This window comes from Schistocerca piceifrons, chromosome 4, assembly GCF_021461385.2.
Source record: "Schistocerca piceifrons isolate TAMUIC-IGC-003096 chromosome 4, iqSchPice1.1, whole genome shotgun sequence".
Lineage (NCBI taxonomy): Eukaryota > Metazoa > Arthropoda > Insecta > Orthoptera > Acrididae > Schistocerca > Schistocerca piceifrons.
In genome coordinates, this window is record NC_060141.1 from 296,195,811 (window position 1) to 296,210,178 (window position 14,368).

The window sequence follows — 14,368 nt, forward strand, 5'->3', positions numbered from 1 at the left end:
TGTGTTCCCCTGACACCAAACCACCGCCATTTGTGACTTGAGTGGTACCAAGCGAGAGCACATTGCAGGGCAAAGTGGAGGGCTGTTGTGTTTTCTGATGACAGCTAGTTCTGCCTCGGTGCCAGTGATGACCTTGTGTTGGATAGAACGGGGCCAGTTGAGAGTCTGTAACGAACCTGTCTGCGTGCTAGACACACTTGACATTTACTGGAATTATGGTTTGGGGTACGATTTCGTGTGACAGCAGGAGCCCTCTCCTGGTTACCTGCGACATCTGACTGGAAATTTGTACGTCAGTTTGGTGATTCGATCTGTTGAGCTGCCATTCGTGAACAGCATTCCAGGATAATGCTCGCCCACAAACAGCTGTTGTAACCCAGCATCCTCTACAGAGTGTCAACATCTTACCTTGGCCTGCTAGATCACCAGATCTGTCTCTAGTTGAACACATACGGCACATCATCGGACGACATCTCCACAGTCATCCACAACCATCGTTAACGGTCCGTTCATTAACCGAACAAGTGCAACAGGCACGGATCTCCGTCTCACAAAATGACGTGCGTCACCTGTACAACACAATGCCTGCACGTTTGCATTCTTGCATTCAACATTTTGGTGGTTACATCGGTTGTTCAAAAAAATGTGTGTGAAATCTTATGGGGCCTAACTGCTAAGGTCATGAGTCCCTAAGCTTACACACTACTTAACCTGAATTATCCTGAGGACAAACACACATCGGTTGTTAATGTAGCAGCATGTCACGTAGGGAATGGCTTATCTCCAGCTTATCTATTATCTTGCAGTATTAATCACTTACCTGCCGGCCGCGGTGGTCTCGCGGTTCTAGGCGCTCAGACCGGAACCGTGCGACTGCTACGGTCGCAGGTTCGAATCCTGCCTCGGGCATGGATGTGTGTGATGTCTTTAGGTTAGTTAGGTTAGTTAGGTTTAAGTAGTTCTAAGTTCTAGGGGACTGATGACCACAGATGTTAAGTCCCATAGTGCTCAGAGCCATTTGAACCATTTTTTTAATCACTTAACTATTTTATCCAAACAGATGTATTCCTGAAATTTCATTACTCTACATTGATTACTTTTTGGTGTAGCGATTCTTTTCCGCTAGAGTATGAATATGAGCCAGCAGGAATGGTAAATTATGTACGGATCTTCGTAATTATCGCAGTTACTATCTGAACTAAGTTTCTGCTCAAAGCTCAGTCTGTTCATGCAGAGGACAGCGGTAAAGGCTCAAATTTTCATAAGTGTGGATTGAAGAGGGCATTAATAACGACAGTAAATACTCTCATGGAAAATCAGGAGGCCGTCGGAACGGTTATTATGACTCATAACAAATACTAGTAAATAGTCAATGAAATTCTTCTGGGTAAATATTTTTGCGCAATTGCAGATAACCCACAAATTTTAGAAATATCTCACAGCTGCAGCAGTAAGAAGAAACTTTATGGCGCTACGGAACAGCAGCTCTAGAAATACCTTAGCGCTATATCCAGTTCTGTTTAGAGAGTAAATGAGGTCTCGTAGTTTGAGGCTGTAAGACATTACTGGAGAGATCAATTATTATGTCAGTCACCTACGCAAATCCTGGAGCACCATATAATTTCACTGTGTCAAGAACTGTAGTCACAGTATCCACTTTGGTGAAACGTGAAAAATTAAATTTGGTGCTGATGATCAATCTGAGGTTCACACAGGTTGGTTGTGTAAACTGCACAAAAGCCTTTTGTACCGTCCTCATAAAAAGTACAGAGTTTTTTTCACCGGAGACCCCATACCCGTTACGTCTTACTTTCGTCTCTGTAAGAATAAATCTGCATTATTCTCAAATCCTTAGTATCGTTCAACTGTGCTTGCTGTGCGCCCTATATTGAAAGGGACAGCAATGCTTGCTGAGTTTCTCAGCATTCCATGACGTGTCATTTCAAGCTTGGTTCGTGCGCGATTTGTCACTCTAGGCATAAAGGGTTGTAAGTGGGAGAGATTGCCCGTAGAACTTTCTGACACTACAGCGATACCATTCGAATATTCAATGTTTGGGACACAAGACATTGATCATACGACTCGTAATGTTCATCCGCAGAAGACACTGGGTAATGACTCCTAGGTACCCGAAGGAGAACGTAACTCAACTGTGTACTGATTTGTGGTGGCTACTGGGAGAGCTGTGCTGACCCAGGTACTGCTCAAGTGTCTCCGCTCAATCAATTTGATCTCATGAGCCGTGGCATCCATTAAGAATAAGAGTATAAACCCCTGAGTAGTAAGAAGTGCGTAGAAGGAAAATAGCAGTCTTGTGCCACAGCTAAATTCGTATGTTCCTGGAGTGAGGAGCTTGTCTGTGTCGTCTTTAGAAGAACCCAGGAAATTTCTTAGCTTGTTGTTACTGTAGTAGGTGGGTTTAATTCCTCCTCGTCGCAGTGTCTTGTCCGCTACATCTTTATTTGTCATTATTTTTGTTATTCAACAGAGAAATTTAGCCCAGTTTCACAAGGCCAAAGTTTTCATCCTCTGCTCATGTTGAATCTCTCCCATGTTCATAGTTATCCTGATGGTGGGAATCTGTTTTTGATCTGTTAATACCCTTGTATATATCACCTCCGTCATATTTTCTGTTAACTTGATCAGATATAGGGATTATGTTTTTCGTGGTGGTGGTGGGGACCAGGACGGAGAGATTGCAAGTAATACAACGTATCCTTGGAGTCTCACGAACGCCGATACAAGGGCGAATGACTGTGCGTTGCAAGTTTCAGGAGCTGATCCGGTCACCTCCCGAAAGGGTTGTTTACCCCTGCAATAACCCGCCAGTTTAATGTCTCTCCGCAGGTCGTTAAAGCGGTGGCGACCGAGGAACAGCTTCACAGATGTCTCAAAGTTTACTGCTGACGAAAGAAGTTCTCTGTGTACAGGCTGTTGAGAAAACATGTAGTTAAGAGCTGAATCTGATCTGTTTTGCGGACTCTGTAAGTAATTATAAGAGAACGATATTTGCTCCTTTGTTTCGTAACCTCTGTGTAACGTCACTCGGCAACGATAATAACTTAGCACTAAACTTAGAAAACGAAGGGATCTGTTCCTTTCTTAACCCAGTTACGAAATACTCACTTGCAACTAATAATCACAGAATTTAAACTTAGTCCCAAAAGAGTATGCAGAGTACTTATTTTGCAGATGATTGATGTCACTCTAAACAATTCTTTAATAAAAGAAATTTAAAACGATGCTGTAGTAATTGGACCGTTTCTTGATGGATAGTTCCTGGAACACAAAGTTTGGCGTGAGGGGGGCGTGACACGTTTGTCGCGAGTGCCGTTGATGCCGTTTTTCCTGGTAGAGGTAGTGTGTGAAGCAGCACAGACAGCGTAGATCTGCGGGGCCATGGGACGGCTGTTTGTTGTACCGCCCGTCAGTTGGTCTGGCTGAGCATCTTCCGGGCGCGAGGGATCTGCACTAGAAACGAGAGAGGACACATTATTCTTTTGGCAGAAGAGGTCTGGAGGCGAGACGTGGGTCGTCATCATCCACACATCTCCCGGCGGCTCCAAGTTTTCCACTGTCTGTCATCGCACTGAGGCCTTGTATACTCGGTGAGCCACTCCTAGTTGGTTGCTCCGTTGCCGAGACCACGCGGCTTTCGTAAAGACTGATCTTGCTCTGCTGTGTGAGCGTGATAATTGTGACAGCGCGTGTTTGCGCCATGATGCTTCTATACCGGACTAGGTTCATCCTTCTGTTGTTGTTGCTCTGTGTTCCCGCGTATGGCCAGGAGATTTGATGAGCGTGTCGCTCTTATCAAGACATGGTACCTTCTATTAGATAAATGTCATAGAGCTGTTGTTTGATGGTCTGTTTTAAATTATTGGGGTTCGTGAACTGTTTCAATCTTTAACGCGTCATTATTTAGGACGTTCAAAGTATATTTTTGTCTGGTAAGTTGTGCATTAAGTTGCCAAGTTATTTGGAGACCGCAAGCTTATGTGCCTCATCTTGTTGCATGTATTTTGGTGGGTTATACTTCAGAGCCATGCTTGTATTTACATAGGTGAGGTTCATCAGCCTACCGTCACGTCTTCCTTCCACCTGTGTTTTCCGTTCCCCGCGACAGTTAAGTTTTTACCGTCTCCGCCCCGTGACGGGATCTGAAGCTGAATGTCCGTTGGCCGCTGAACTACTTCACTGTCAGGTGTAAGTGGGGTTGACTGCCTTGCCCAGTTACTTTTTAATCTATTAGCAACATTTTCACAATTGTTTTTTTTCCGAAATGCCAGAGTGAAATCTGATGACTTACGTTTTTTCTTGCTTTACTTAAAAATGACTTATATGTTCATCAGGCTATCATTGTATGTTTGTGCCTTGAGGTGTGTTACCACTAGTTGCTTAGAAAAGGAGTGTGGTGAGCAACGTGTAAGGACTGTCCTAAATAATTTCGGGTCCGTTCGTCCGGATCACATTCCCTGACGTGTCGTGGTTTCAAATCAAGGAGCTTTAATTGTTTTTGTTCTCTTTTAATGAACCCCTTTTAGGTAGATCCCAAATATTTATTATATTTTAGTCAAACACATTCACAAAATGTATGTGGACTACGTATTTGAAGACCGTTTTCTCAGAACCTTTGAAGAGACTGTTATGTAAATTCAATTGCTGGGACATTATCTCGCTTCTATTATTAAAATTTGCTGTAAATATTTAAAAAATTGTAGCCAATGGCACACAAGATTTGTACATTTTTTGAGAGAAATAATCATTTGTAATAAATTTAAATTTTCATACTTAATGTTCCGATGAATGACTGTTGGAGAGTTGGGAGTAAGTATTTGAACTGACACAACAAGCTTTTGTTATTTGATATCAGTCAAATATTTGATAAATGATTGATCAATTATCAGTAATTGCTTTTAAGTAATTTTATTTAAATTAGTAGTTTTGTGTTAATATGTCAAGGTCCTGGAAGAGCAGCTGAACGGAATGGACAGTGTCTTGAAAGGAGGATATAAGATGAACATCAACAAAAGCAAAACGAGGATAATGGAATGTAGTCGAATTAAGTCGGGCGATGCTGAGGGAATTAGATTAGGAAATGAGACACTTAAAGTAGTAAAGGAGTTTTGCTATTTGGGGAGCAAAATAACTGATGATGGCCGAAGTATAGAGGATATAAAATGTAGAGTGGCAATGGCAAGGAAAGCGTTTCTGAAGAAGAGAAATTTGTTAACATCGAGCATAGATTTAAGTGTCAGGAAGTCGTTTCTGAAAGCATTTCCATGGAGTGTAGCCATGTATGGAAGTGAAACGCGGACGATGAATAGTTTAGACAAAAAGAGAATAGAAACTTTCGAAATGTGGTGCTACAGAAGAATGCTGAAGGTTAGATGGGTAGGTCACATAACTAATGAGGAGGTATTGAATAGAATTGGAGAGAAGAGAAATTTGTGGCACAACTTGACTAGAAGAAGGGATCGGTTGATAGAACATATTCTAAAGCATCAAGGGATCACCAATTTAGTATTGGAGGGCTGATCGGAGGGTAAAAATCGTAGAGAGAGACCAAGAGATGAATACACTAAACAGATTCAGAAGGATGTAGGTTGTAATAGGTACTGGGAGATGAAGAAGCTTGCATCAAACCAGTCTCTGGAATAAAGACCAAAACACAACAATGTCAAGGTCTTGTTGGCCTAACGAATAAAATTATTTTGCTGGCAAATGTTAATGAAAATCTTCATACGAATGATGTTCAACCCGTATTTCGCCCGATCCTTCCAATCCCAGGCAACCTTACGCCAACAGTGTGTACCAGTAACCTGGATGTTTTATGTTGGCTAATATAAAATTTACTCCAGTGGTAGATCTACATGGCATGGTACTAGTACAACACAAAAATACAAATAAAGGTAAAGAATGCGCTAGAAATGTATATATTGGAAGCGTTAGTTTTTCACAGCACAGACATTGTCAGTGACTCGATCATCAAACTGTACAGTTAATAATGAAGCCTGTTAGCTCCAAATGACGTAAATTCGATTTATATGGCACAGAAAGCGATGTGATATTAACTCAGTTAGGCACAGAATTGGAACTAATCTCATTGAAAATATGGTTTTTGTTCAGGTGGAACTTCTTTTTTTTCCCATCCTGCCTACCTGCATACCGATGGAGTCGAACGCGATCGTTTGCCAAGAAATCCCACCTAGCTCAAACACTAAAAGCAGAAAGCAACTGGTTATTTGAATTTCGAATTCTTCTTAATAAACTCTGAATTTATTTTGTAATTATTCTTAAATTATATTGGGTGAACCACTATAATTATTATTACATTCCTAGAGCTAAAAACTGAAAACAAAACTATTACGTAGGGGATATTCGATGTGTTGAATGATGTACTGTACGACCTACTTTGAACACATAGAAGGCAGCGAATAGTTATGTTCCGTTCTACATTTCCTGTTGACCATACAGCCTTTATCTCACCGAATGGGCAGAGAATATCTTCGTTTCTCTTATCATCGTTCCACTCAATTTTCAGTGTCCTTTTGTAGCTCAACAACTCAGAATATTCGTTTGTCTTCATTTCCGGTTTTCTCGGCGTCTATGATTCTCTTTTATACAATGCTAAACTCCTGAAATATTATTTTTTTTATATTATTTGCTATATTTGATACTAGCAAATTTCCTTTGGCGAGGAATGAGCATTTTGCCTTTACCTATTCTACGTCTTATGTACTCTTTCCTTTGTCCGTTATGTATTAATTACCTTTCGAGTAGTAGCGCACCTTCACTTCGTCCCCATTTTGATATTAAGTTTGTAGTTAATCTCATTCTTGTCGTTCTTTAATAATACGTTCTTCCTTCCTTTTACTCTCAACCAATGTTTTATGCTGACTAGAAATCCATTCAAGAGATCCTGTTATTTTTCTCAGTTTCGTAGACGATAGCAATGTCTTCTGTGAATCTTAACGTTGACCTGCTATCATCCAATACAAATTCTGAACCTTCCTTTTATTTTCTTTGTAAGTAGGCTGTTTAGGTTTTTATGTTGGTAACGCCATGTAGCGCTCTATATGAATATCACTGACTGTGCTGTGTGAAGGCTGTGGTTGGTTTGCATTGTTGGAGTAATATTCGCCATTGTAGTGGTGGGCAGTTGGTTGTTAACAGCCCGTAGCGTTGCGCAGTTGGAGGTGAGCCGCCAGCAGTGGTAGATGTGGGGAGAGACATGGCAGAGTTTTGAGAGCGGACGATCTGGAAATTTGTAAGACTGGATGTCATGAACTGAAATATATATTATGACTTTTGAACACTATTAAGGTAAATACATTGTTTATTCTCTAGTAAAATCTTTCATTTGCTAACTATGCCTATCAGTAGTTAGTGCCTTTAGTAGTTTGGATCTTTTATTTAGCTGGCAGTAGTGGCGCTCGCTGTATTGCAGTAGTTCGAGTAACGAAGATTTTTGTGAGGTAAGTGATTTGTGAAAGGTGTAGCTTAATGTTAGTCAGGGCCATTATTTGTAGGGATTATTGAAAGTCAGAATGCGTTGCGCTAAAAATATTGTGTGTCAGTTTAGTGTTGATCAGAATAGGTAAAGAGCGAAATGTCTGAGTACGTTCAGTTCTGCTCAGCTGTTTGAAAATCAAATAATGTAAGAAGTTTATCTGCATAGTAATTCATTAAGTTTTCTAAGGTGACCTTTCACCTTTATTATATCTTCGATATATAACTTGAACAAAACAGGACACTGCAATTCTAATTTGCACGTTTTATAATTCTAGCACTTTCCATTCTTAATAATGAGTCTTGGTTCTTGTGTAAGTTGAATGTTGCCCGTCTTCTCCTGTAGTATACACCTATTTTCTTACGAGGATTTCAAATATCTTGCACGATTTTATCTCGTCGAAAGCGTTTTCCAGACCGACTAATCCTACGAAAGCATTTTGAGTTTTCAGGATCTTATTATAAAGTGCAACCTCAGAGTGGCCGAACGGTTCCAAGCGCTTCAGTCAGGAACCTCGCTGTTGCTACGGTTCAAATCCTGCCTCGGGCATGGATGTGTGTGATGTCCTTAGGTTAGTTAGGTTCAAGTAGTTCTAAGTCTAGGGGACCGATGACCTCAGATGTTAAGTCCCATAGGGCTCAGAGTCATTTGAACCACTTTTGCAACCTCAGAACTGTCTCTCTGGCCGTTTCTCCATTCAAACGCCAAACTGATTCTCACATAAAAGTTCCTCAATTCTCTGTTCTTCTTTCTGTATTACTGTGATCAGCAACTTACGTGCATGAGCTGACAAGTTGACTGTGTGATAAATCTGGCACTTTTTTGCCTGTGGTGACGAACTGACTTGTGCGAATGATAGTAAATATTCCGAAGCTAGCCAATCTCTGAAGCCAATACGTCCGATTTGGTACCCTTATTTTTCTGCCGAATTATGAGACAGTTCCTTCGTCTCCTACAGGCCTTCGCGGTACACTTTCCATCCATTCTGAACATCGTACTTCCTTTAAGATTCTTAATGCTGACGCCTATATTTATAAAATTCAAATTTTAATTTTTCATTTTACTGAATCTGTCAGTTCGACGTCTATTTCGCTGTGTTTTTTTTTTTAGCTTCCCTGTACTTATATTGATGTCCTGCTTCCTTTTCCTGAACATTACCTTCTTTCATCGACAAACTAAAGTTGTTTTCCCTTTACACCGATTTTCTTCGTTGTAACCTTTCTTATACCATGTATGTCGGTTCAACGTCGTTATTTAACCTTTCCCCCTTTCCAGAACTGTCTATTCCCTCTCGAGCGAAATAATAAAATACCTGCCTTGGTATTCATTACAGCTGTATAAGCACCAACATAGGATTATGATCACATACCATCATTAGTCAGTACCTCAGTATCCCACACTGTATTGCTGCACAAACATATTCTGATTATATACCCTCATTCATCAGTACCTCACGATCCCACTTCTTTGTTCGTTGATTTTTCCTGACATTTCTCTTTACTTCTGGCTAACCTTAATAATTACTAAATTATGATCTGAGTCTATATCTGCTCCTGGTTACGCATCACAGTCCAATATCTGATTTCAGAATCTCTGTCGCAGCATGATGTGATTCATCTGTTACCTTCTTCTGTCTCCTGGTCTTTTCCAAGTATGCATCCTCCTTTTGTGACTTTTGAACACTGTGTTCATCAGTACAAGTTAAATTTAGTGCGGAAATCAAGAAACCTTTTTTCTTTTTCATTCCTTCTTCCATACCTCTTCGCATTATTCTTTCACTTATATAGAGTTCCAACTTTCATGATTATTACTTTCATACCCTTTATATACCGAATTACTTATTGTGCTTGTGTTTGTGGCACGGACATGTATATCTGAAGTATGGTTGTTGATACTTGAATGGTATTCAATATCGAAACAGTCTATGGATAGAACCTAACATCCAGGACATTTACATTAGCAGTCAAAGAAGCTCATAGACTATGGAGCATTCAGCTTGGTTCACGTGCCACAATAAATGAATTAAAGTCAAATTGATCTGAGGAATAGTTTGTTCACACATTTTTTGAAAGTAGTAGTGTTGTGTTTGTTCAAATGTATATACTCTTCACGCAAGGAAAATTTATCCGTGGATGGTGAAAATTGCTATGGAGTCTTTATCTTTATTTAAGCAGATAAAGCCTAAATTCAACGTGGCCGTATTTTCCCTGATCAGCATACGGTACACGAAGGAAAAGTGTTCGTAGCACCGAAAGTATCAGGACGTTATTAGTTGCCATCAGTGTGGAGTGTGTCCACCCTTCCCTGTACGACGACTTGAACTCTGCTGGGGACACTTTCAAGGAGCTATATGAATATCCATAGATATATCTTTACGTCTCTCTGTTTTTATTCATCCAGTATCGAAATATTTTGAACTGATGTAGTATGTTAATTAGGCTAAATTTACAATGAAATCTCATCGCTATGGCTTTGCCGATGCTAAAATACTGCAAGAATTTACATAAATGTCCAAATGTTTTGAGGTGTGTGTGGCTTCATTTAAGGAACACAACAAGAGTCGTTACTTTATGTTTTCTGCGCTGATATTCTCTTCGCAATCTGTGAATGTTTACGTCTCACACAATATTGCAGCGTAAACAGATTCTAAACAGAATACAATTTGTTGTGTGTTTTGCATTCTGTACTGCATATCATCGTAAATTCAAAACTTCACAGTTGGCTGTTGAAGGTGCTATATTTCGGAAAGGTAGCGTCCATTGGGTTTGGCTCGCTAAACAGGTTTTATGTTTCATTATATTTGCGGATTGAAATGCGTTACGGCCTCCATTTTGCTCACTGTCAATAGGAAGCGAAACGATTTAATTATACAGCTACACATATTCCGTACAGAGAAATTAAATATAATTTGCAGCGCGCCGAGCCATAAATCAACGTCCAGTGCTGTTGAAATTGCAAATAATGTGTGATTTCATTGGACGTGTGCATTGCTTATGAACCATGTACTTTTTACATAGGTGTAACGTAATACCGACCAGAAATTTGATGACGTGAGGTTCGCTCTTGCGAGAGCAGTTGGCTTGTTTGTGGAACCGATTCCCATTAGGTCTACGAGAGCGTGAATCTCGGACGGCCTAGCATTTGAAAGCTTTCCAGACGAAGCATATCTACATCCACATCGCTATCTTGCAGTTCACATCAAATTTCTTGGTAGAGGATTCACAAAACCACTTTCATACCATTTCTCGATTATTCCACAGTCGAATAGCATGCGAGAAAAATTAACACGTGAGTCTTTCCCTAAGAACTTTGATTTCTCATATTACTGTGGTAATTTCTCCCTCTGTAGATGGGAGTCAACAAAATATTTTCGCATTCGGAGAACAAAGATTTTGACTGAAATGTTGTCAAAAGATCTCACTGTAAAGGAAAACACCTTTGTTTTAATGATTCTCCTATCATATCGATTACACTCTGTCCGGTTATTCCCGCCCCTAATTCCACGCTGTCTACGGAACGTTAAATGCTGATCAGTTTTATCCCATTTCAAGATAATACAAAACAAGTTGCCCTTCTTAGAACTTTCTCGATGTCCTCCGTCAGTACTGTCTGATAAGGATCCCATAATGCCCAGAAATACTCTGGTAGAGGATTGACAAGAATAATATAGGCAGTCATTTTAGTACTTGTGTTGTATCTTCTAAATGCTCTGCCAATAAAACGCAGTCCCTGGTTCACTTCCCCATAATATTTTCTGTACGATGTTTCCAAAAATTAAGTTGTACGTAATTATAATCCCTAGAGATCTAGTAGGATCAGCAATTTTTTAAACTGTTTATCTATCGTGTAATCGAAATTTTACGGGTACTTTTTTAGGAACCATTTGGAGGATTTCAAATTTTTTACCGTTCATGTACAATTGCCACTTTACCACCTTACAGACCCTTGTCTAAGTCACCATGTAATTCCTTTGATCTTTTGAATATTCTACTAGAGTGTAAACGACAGTATCACCGCTAAACAATCTCGAGGACTGTTCCCATTGTCCACCAGATCGTTTATACAAACTTCCATTGGGAACATGAGATACTGCTTTTGTTTCACTCGCTGACTTCTCATCAGTTATTAATACTGTTCTATTAAGGTTCTCATTCCTTAAAAAACATTATGTTTTCGTTTCCGTGAGTCCGCGGCTCGTGATCTAGTGGTTAGCGTTCCTACCTCAGGATCACGAGGTCCCGTGTCCGATTCCCGGCGGTGTTGTGGAGTTTCTCTGGCTGGGGACTGGGTGTTTGTGTTGTCCTCATCATTCCATCATCATTCATGTTCAGTGGTTAGATTGGACTGTGTACAGATTGGGTACGTGTGGGCACTGATGACAGCGAAGTTGAGCGCACCATAAACCAGACATCATCATCATCGTTTCAGTGAACTTATTGCATAACCTGAAACTAATGGAAGTACCAAACGACGCACCACGAAGTAATTATCCGAATGGGATGGAAATCAGTAGATGTGATGTACATATACAGGCAAACAGATGAATACAATTTCAGAAAAATCGAATGATTTCTTCACGGAAAAGAGCTTGAGCAATTGAGCAAGACAGTAACACGCTGGTTCGTCTCTGTCCCTTATGCAAGCAATTATTCGGCTTGGCATTGACTGATACAGTTGTCGGATGTCCTTCTGAGGAATATTATGCCAAGTTCTGACCCATTTTTTGTAAGATGGTCAAAAATCCTAAGATGGTTGGAGGGCCCTGCCAAAAATGCTCCAAACATTCTCAACTGTTGAAAGATCCGGCGACCTTGCCGGTCAAGGTAAGGTTTTGCAAGCGCGAAGAGAAGCAGTAGAGACTGTCTCCGTGGGCAGGAGAGCATTCTCTTGCTGAAGTGTTAGCCTAGAATTGATTGCCATGAATAGCAACAAAACCGGGCGTAGAATACCATCGACGTACCGGTCTGTTGCAAGGGAGCCGCGGATGACCACAAAAAATGAAAGCAAGCGCCACCTCAGACCATCACTCTTAGTTGTCGGGCTGTACGTATAGAGGGTGACGGCCAAGTTGGTATCCAATTACTGCCCATAGATTCTCCAGACACATCTTCGACCTGGAATCTCATTTACAGGAGTAGAACTGTCTTCAGTGAGGAATCCTGCTTCGAACTGAGCCACGATGACCCGCGGAGACATGTCTGAACACGACCCACACTGCGATGGGATACCGGTGTGACTGTCGCCCGCCATATGGCGCGACACCCGGGTATGATGGTCTGGGATAACATTTCGTTTCATAGCAGGACCGCTTTGGTTGTCTTCCGTCGCACCCTTACAGCACAGCGGTACGTCTGCGATATTCTTCGTGCTGTTTTGTTGCGCTTTATGGCAAGCCATCCAGTGCTTACATTTTACCAAGATAATTCCCGCCCGTACAGGGCGAGAGTTTCTATTACTTGTCTTCGAGATTGCCAAACCCTAACTTGATCAACAGGGTCTCCGGATCTCTCCCCGATCGAGGATGTTTAAAGCATTATTGGCAGGGCCCTTGAACCAGCTAGGGGTTTTGACAATCTAGCGCGCCATTCGGACAGAATTTGGCACGGTACCTCTCAGGAGCAAATGCTGTAAGTCTACCAATAAATACCAAGCCGAATAACTACAAAAAATGGTTCAAATGGCTCTGAGCACTATGGGACTTAAATTCTGAGGTCATCAGTCCCCTACAACTTAGAACTACTTAAACCTAACTAACCTAAGGACATCACACACACCCATGCCCGAGGCAGGATTCGAACCTGCGACGGTAGCGGTTGCGCGGTTCCAGACTGTAACGCCTAGAACCGCTCGGCCACTCCGGCCGGCCGAATAACTACAGGCATAAGGGCCAGAGGTGGGCGAACACATTATTTACTTTTGAAGACCTTCCTTTCCAATAAATCATCCGATTTTTCTGAAATTGTACTCACTTGTCTATTTGCACATGTACCGGGTGATCAAAAAGCCAGTATAAATTTGAAAAATTAATAAACCACGGAATAATGTAGATAGAGAGTAAAAATTGACACACATGCTCGGAATGACATGGGGTTTTATTTGAATAATAATAAAAAAAACAAAGTTCACAAAATGTCAGACAGATGGCGCTGGACAGCAAAACTGCTACCGTGACCGGTGAGAGGTACGCCGATATGTTACAGTATCGCATCGTCCCCAGCCTGGCTGATAAACACCTGCTGGAACATATGATGTTTATGCAGGATGGCACTCCACCCCATATTGCTAGACGCGTGAAAGATCTCTTGCGCGCGTCGTTTGGTGATGATCGTGTGCACAGCTGCCACTTTCGTCATGCTTGGCCTCCCAGGACCCCAGACTTCAGTCCGTGCGATTATTGGCTTTGGGTTTACCTGAAGTCGCAAGTGTATCGTGATCGACCGACATCTCTTGGGATGCTGAAAGACAACATCCGACGCCAATGCCTCACCATAACTCCGGACATGCTTTACAGTGCTGTTCACAACATTATACCTCGACTACAGCAATTGTTGAGGAATGATGGTAGACATATTGAGCATTTCCTGTAAAGAACATCATCTTTGCTTTGTCTTACTTTGTTGTGCTAATTATTGCTATTCTGATCAGATGAAGCGCCATCTGTCGGACATTTTTTGAACTTTTTTATTGTTTTGGTTCTAATAAAACCCCAAGTCATTCCAAGCATGTGTGTCAATTTGTACCTTTCTATCTTCATTATTCCGTGATTTATTTGGTTTTCAAATTTATACTGACTTTTTGATCGCCCGGTACATGTGCAAATAGACAAATGACTACAATTTCAGAAAAATCGGATGA